The sequence below is a fragment of the Egretta garzetta genome, unplaced genomic scaffold (genome assembly GCF_000687185.1).
Source record: "Egretta garzetta isolate BGI_Z169 unplaced genomic scaffold, ASM68718v1 scaffold204, whole genome shotgun sequence".
Lineage (NCBI taxonomy): Eukaryota > Metazoa > Chordata > Aves > Pelecaniformes > Ardeidae > Egretta > Egretta garzetta.
The window spans coordinates 790,224-797,401 of record NW_009259424.1 but is presented as its reverse complement, the minus strand read 5'-3'; positions in this window follow the sequence as shown (position 1 = coordinate 797,401).

Below are 7,178 nucleotides of genomic sequence, written 5' to 3'. Positions count from 1 at the left end.
TGCCTGTTTAGCCAGGGCCTTCCTAAAGGTACTGAGGACTTTCCTAAAGCACTTGAATACAAGTCAGCTTGGTTAAGAAGAAAGGAGTCCTTAAAACCTATGTCCTTATGCAGGGCAGCTATTCCTGTGCTCCCTGGTCAATGTGAATTACGCCTCTCTTATTTTCCATGAATCATGAAGAATGATCCAAATATTATAGCTCTCCCTAGGCAGGAAGCCTCATATTAAACTAACATTCATAATATTTTCTCATTCAACCAACATTAGGTAAGAGCTATCCTGTACTCCCCTAAGAACTGTAAGACTCAGGGAAGTACTTCTGATTAAAGTCAAATGTTAAATGGTTAAGCAAAACCAAAAGTCATAAAATTTGAAACCAAATCTGTCTGATTTTAGTTCAGAAATTACTTTACTCTTAAAAGATACAGTTGCATTTTCCAAATGGAGACTTCCCCCTTTTGCAAGAAACTTGTTTCTCTGAAATTTCGTATTAACTACGATAATCCAAAACCATTTTCAAAAAGGTTTCCTTCTAATACATCTTTGCAATCACAAGAATGTATTTCTTTGAGTTTTGAAGTGTCAAATGGGAGTATTCAGGAGAAAAAAAATGTATTTTGTACTTGGTTAGGCAAAGATGTTTAGTTGCTTATATAAAATTACTGTGCCCAAGCATCGGTTTGACTGAATGAAAGCCAAGCTGTCGTGAGATTGGCAAGAGGAAAGCTGTAAGCGACATAGACCCTGCAGGCCTCTGCGAAGGGATCCGAGTTCAGAACTGAAATAGAAATGGGTTTAGCAGTTACCTCTCTAGCGGGGAGTCGCCCCAGTAACAGGGCACCGAGATGGTATTTAGGTTACTTTTCATCTTGGCACCACTGACAATCTGTTCACTCATCTGTTTACCTCAGCATACCCTCAAAATTATTACCGCAAACACATTAAGAATTTCTTTTCCTTATTTTTGCAGAAATATGTCTCTCTCTTGAATCTAGTCCGTGTTCCAAATTTTTCAGCTCAAGATTTTTATGTATCACTTCAGCCTATTTTTTTTTTTTTACTGTAACCACAGAGGCTGTGGAAGGGTTTATGCCATAACTGCAGCCAAGAGCTACAGTTCAGGTAACAGCAAGGCCACCTTTAATAGCGTGCAACTCTTCCGTGCTGCCACGACCGCTGCCTGTGCTAAAGGAGTTCTGTAAGAAACGATCTTCATAGCTTCCGTCTAAAGAGCCCGCTCCTTTCCAGCCTGGCTGTCACTGTGGGCAGCACTATCCTATTAACAGACTCATTTTTCTACACATTTTTTTACCTCCTCTCAAATCTTTTTCTAAAAATGGTACTGTTTCTCTAAGTATTTTTATTTGTTCATAAATTAACTTCAACTTTGGACATGACTATATTACAATGGGAGTTGCTTCAGTTCTCTGCCAGAACCTCTTTGGCACTAAGCCAGCCTTGTAATATACCCCTTGTCATATCCCCCTTAGCCATCACAGTGACAACTGAGAACCTTTTTTGTGAAATATATTGGGACGTATTTCCAAACTGCATCAAACGCAATGCAGCTGTGGAGTATTGAGAAGTGCATTCTACCTTTTATATCATTCTGTAAACCTCTAAAGACCTTTAAAGCTTATCTAAGAGTTAATTCTTGGTACTTCTGGTGGAGTTCAGTGGGGTTTCTCAGTGAAAGTATGCCTTAGCCCCCCTGCACTACCATCTGTCAGCACCAGCAGTAGTGCCAGACGTTCAACTAAGGCTAAATTATAGCTATGAACACCCACCAACCTTAATAAGGAGCGTTTTTTCCTATGCCTGAGAAAGACATTCATTCCATGTACCTTCTAAATTCAGTGTAAATAAACATTGTACCACTCACTGAGACCACAGTGGGATTAAATGCTCTGTATTCAATCTGTATAAATGACAGCAAAAACGCAGAAACCCTTAGTCCTGAGTTAGAGATGTGAGTGGCATGAATATCAGAGGTAGAAGAATGTGCTGTATCAAGATCAATCCCCTAATAATTTCACTGGGTCGAACCTCTGCATGCAATACCAGTGCAGACAGCTCTGCGATGCTCTGTCAAATATTCTAACATTCAGCCCTCTAGGACATAGGGTCAAACTTGAATTAAAAAGGGCCAACCTCTTGCCAAATAGATGCATTTTTAATTTAAATTTAAGGAAATAGTTACAAGCGCATCCAGTCTCACAAACATGTATGACAGAGATGTAACAGAAAATCAGTATTTAAGGGATGTACAGACTTTACTGCCCTTTCCCTCTACTATAAGACTGCAATTCTTTAACCCAGAACAGTAAATTTTCCGATTAAAATGCATAAGCAGCCCATTCAGTAGAAGTCCTTACATAAAAATTCTAGAAATGGGATCTTTTTCAGACTAGGATCTCCAACTACTCTTGCAATATCAATAAATGCTAACAACTTTCACCAAGAGACAAGATTCTCTGAGCTCTGAAAGTATGATCTTAAGTCATTTTACTGAATCCCTACCAATGCCCTTAGACAGTGAACTTTACCAGGTAAACATATTATATGTCATGTTTGTAGACCACAGAACACCCCAGGTTAGAGGGGACCTCAAAAGATCATCTGGTCCAACCTTCTGTGGAAAAGGGAGTCTAGATGAGACTATTCAGCACCCTGTCCAGTTGCGTCTGAAACTCTTAAAAACCCAAAACCCTCCTAAAAACAAATGAACAAATAAATGTTATTTGCAACCTGCTAAGCCTGATCAGGTTGATTTTGATTTAACTCTGTGATGTCCCTCCTAGCTTCTTCGGGGGTCTGGCTACTTCAGAAACACTTTCGTCAAATGCTTTGCATAGCAGTATGTGATAAACTGACAGCACTGAAGGTCCCACGTCTTTGGGAAAGCGTAAAGCTGCAGTACGTATGACTGCAGTCCTAAAGACTACAACAGATCTCTCTGTGCAAGAAAAAAACCTGTGATAATTTGCTCAGAAGGTTATATGCTGCACTTGGATCCTACAACTTAAATGTCAAAAAAGCCATTAACTGAACTGTTGTTATCATCAGGTATTCCTGGGTATCTAGAAAGGTAAAAACGCATTTGAATCTCTGAATGATCTTTTCTGACCTTCTGAAGAGAATACATAAACAAACCCATCAACAGCTACAAAGAGCAGGTTCCAGTAATAACATGTATAGATCTGAAAGTTAATTGAGGAATTGAGCAGGATGTATAGAAACGTATTTCCAGCAAGAATATGAAAAAAATATATATTAATATATAATGAACTTTCCTCTTCAGAGTTGTTATATCATCAAAATTGAGTGAAATAACCATCCCCCTGTAATTGGCAAAGGTCTTACGTTTAGCTGGACAGATACAATACGACCAGTTACTGATCATTATTAGTTTTCTGTCCAGCAGCTTCATGTTTGGTATGAAACACTAATTTCTGTGTCTTCTCAATTGTACAGATTGTCAAAACTACGTTTATTAGAAGATGAGAATTTATCCTCCAATTAATTCTCCTAAATACATAGTATGGATACAGTTAAATATATTTCTGGTTTGCTTCAACCAAAATTAAGCCTCTTCCACATTTTCTTCTACATTTTTCTTTCACAGCACACACCTAAGATACCTCAAACTAGTTTTGTTCTACCAGATGCAGGAAAATATCACAGTACCTCTGTTGCTGCTGTACAGTGACAACTGTTTGATTAGTGCTTAATTTCTGTATAAAGGACACTATATAACAGGTGTTCAGCCCTTATGTATATATTATGATGTCGAACTCTCTATATAGTGTCAATAATATACAGTGATTGTTTGAAGAGTAATAGTGAAGCAGTATGTGCTAGTGTAGGTAATAGGGGAGCTTGCCTCTGAAGCGTACAGTTCTTATCATTTCCTTACAGCCAACCTTACCCGTGTTCTCATTTTCAAAAGAAGATGTCCTGGGTTTGGCTGGGAACCTTAATTTTCTTCCTAGTAGCTGGCATAGTGCTGTGTTTTGGACTTAGTGTGAGAATAATGTTGATAACACATTATTTGTGTTTAGTTGTTGCTGAGCAGCGCTTACGCTAAGTCTTTTCAGCTTCTCATGCTCTGACTCTGACCAACTGAGAAGGCTGGAAGTGAACAAGAAGCTGGGAGGGGGCACAGCTGGGACAGGTGACCCAAACTGGCCAAGGGGATATCCCATACCGTATGACGTCATGCTCAGTATATAAACCAGGGGAAAGCTGGCCAGGGGGCCGTTGCTTGGGAGCTGGCTGTGCATCGGTTGGCAGGTGGTGAGCAACTGCATTGTGCATCACTTATTTTGTAAATTCTTTTATCATTATTATTATTATTTTCCCTTCCTTTTCTGTCATATTAAACTGTCTTTGTTGTCTCAACCCACAAATCTTACTTCCCCCTCCCCCTCCCCCCCCCAATCCCCCAATTCTCTCCCCTATCCCACTGTGGGGGGAGTGAGTGAATGGCTGTGTGGTCGTTAGCCACCTGCCGGGTTAAACCACGACAGAAGGATAAGCTTTATAACAGTTTCTTGTTTCACTTCATTTCAAAATAGGAATTCTACTTTTCCAAAGCTGAAAGGTAGAACTTACTTCCAAAGGCAATGACAAATATTATTTGCAGCTGGTACACAGTCCTTCCTTTTAGATTGCAAAACTCCTGCAGCACAGAGACACCTTAGGGACACTCTGAAGGCAGTAAAGATTTGTTTAATGACAAAGGTGATTATTTTTCTGCTTCTTCAGTATCTCGGGGGTCTGAAGTTGGAGTAATTAGCTTCACTAAGGGCAAATGTGTTTGTATCTCCAAAATGAATTACAGAGTATTTTTTTCTTTCTCAGCTGAAGCTGAGATACTGCACCAAACAACAAAGTAAATGTGGTAAATGTTGATACATACCAACACCAGTGCAGGTCCAAACTTTATACCATATGCAGAAACAGTACAATTTCATATTCCTTGAGCTAATGGAGAAACTCCTCTATCTCGAAGCAAGCCACACGCTAGCTTTTGGAGCACCCAGAGTGCTCATTGGAGACCTGTGATATCCACTGCCCAGTCTGCACACCACCTACACCCAGTATCAAGATCAGCATGCTTCTAACTTGCTACTTCAGTGTTTATGCTTTTTGGTGTATTAGCTGTGGCTTTCACAGTGCTGAATCAGTAAACCTGAGCACTGTTGTGGTAGTGGAAAATGTGTTTATTTCTATCATTGTGTTAAGCGGCATACAAAGAGATGTTGCTTCCGAGAGCTCTTTTACCCACAATGCTTAAAAAAACAACCCAGAAAGCTGTTAGTTTAAACCTTTTTAAATAACAGTATTTCACCAGGTACCACGTGAGCCTCTGTTCAAAGCAGACGTACGTGTTTTCATTCCAGGAAAACTCTGGTTAGTAAAAAGCATGTACACCACTGTGGAAGGTGCCACAGATCAACTTCATGCCTTCCCCAAGCAGAGGTAGGCAGCAGATTGTTAAAGGCCAGAGCGCCAAAGTGTTAACTATTTGCACCATGAAATTTTACTACTGTGTAGCATTTCCTGATACTAAAGTTCTTTTCTTTGCACTTTTCCATTCATCTGTGTTAAATGTACTGATTGTACCAAAATACTTCCAACGTTCTCCGATTACAAGCTCTAAAAATTATTATTTCTCCTCACAATATCCCCAGCTTGTTCTTAACTCCCATAACCACGAAGAAGGCTGGAAGCAGGATATGCTTTACAGTTTTTGCCTTCTCATTTGTATCTTTTCTCAACTTGCCTGATTATTTTAAGGTAACTTGTAGAAATGTTGTATCTCTCAGACTTCTGCCCCTTCATCAATTTTGGATGAAATTGTCCAATGTACTTCAAAGATACTTAGGGCACCTAGAGTTATTTGAAGAAACAAGACTAGAAATGCTCACGTTTTTTCACTACGATTTCCATTACAACTGTTCTTCATTACAACAGCATGGTTTGTCTTGAAAAGAGGATAGAGAGACCTAAAGAATTCAAAAGCAGTCATTAGTGTACTACAAATGGTAGTGGCAAAATTTGCCAGCTAATGGTAGCAATATGTACATGGAAAGGAGAAAGTACACGGAGTAATGTTCTACTTGAGGTACGGGAAATCTGGCTTGTGGTTTCCTATGAGCTTCAAAGTCTTTCTTTGAGAGCATCTCGAAGAATTATGCATCCTCTGATAAAAAGGCCCCAGGCCAAAAGACTGAAGAATAGAGCTACTTCATAAAATTCTGACATTTGCAGACAATTATTTTCTCCTTTTCATTTATAGTGTGGGAGAGAGCCCTGTTACGGTTTTAGCCTTTAATCTTATTTCCAGGTTAAAAGAGTACAGATTCTTCTTTAGTCAACTGAGTTGGATGGAGTTATGACAGCAAAAGAAGAGTAAGGTTTAAAATGTGTAGACTTAAAAATGAAGAACTATGCTTAGCAGCGTAAACCATCTAAACTCTCATGTAATTTGCAATATACTTTAAAGGGCTAAGGCCGATCAGTCTTTGTGTATTATCTAGTACCAAATGCTGACAGAAATTTTCCTTCACCTGGTGGTCTCCTGCTTCTTTCTGTAGTTGCCCTCCTATAATGTAGTCCAGCCCACTGCAAGTGAGTTTTATGTTGTTACCTCTCAAGATTTTATTCCATCGCTTTGTTTTTAATGACAATAAAACACTTTAAAGTCCCACTTTCATTTACAATGTGTCCTGTTAACTTTACTCCCAAATGCTAATATCCCATGTGCATATTTCACCTCAAGGCACACTTGTGTAAAAAACTATTTCATGGATGGAAGGCTCTTTATAATATCATAAAAAGAGGGAAATTACTTGTGCCCATGAACTATTGAACTACTTACTGAAGCGATTCCTGGCTGCAATCCCTGCTTCAAAGCATCTTAAGTGCTTTGATGAGTCCCTCTGGTGAGTCTGCTCTCCCTTCACCTCAGGTAATCCTCCCCCCCCCCAACAGCCTGAATGCTTGTGCGCATAAAATTAGCTCTCGGGGTTCACGCGTGGCTTTGCTTCAGGCTGAGGGCTGCCTGTTTCCTATAGCAATAAGGCACCCGTGAAGTGGCGTGAGAAGTGTCCTACAACTGCCCAGGCTGCCAGCACTGGAGTCGTTTGTGGGGCGGGGGAGAGGGTCGAGCA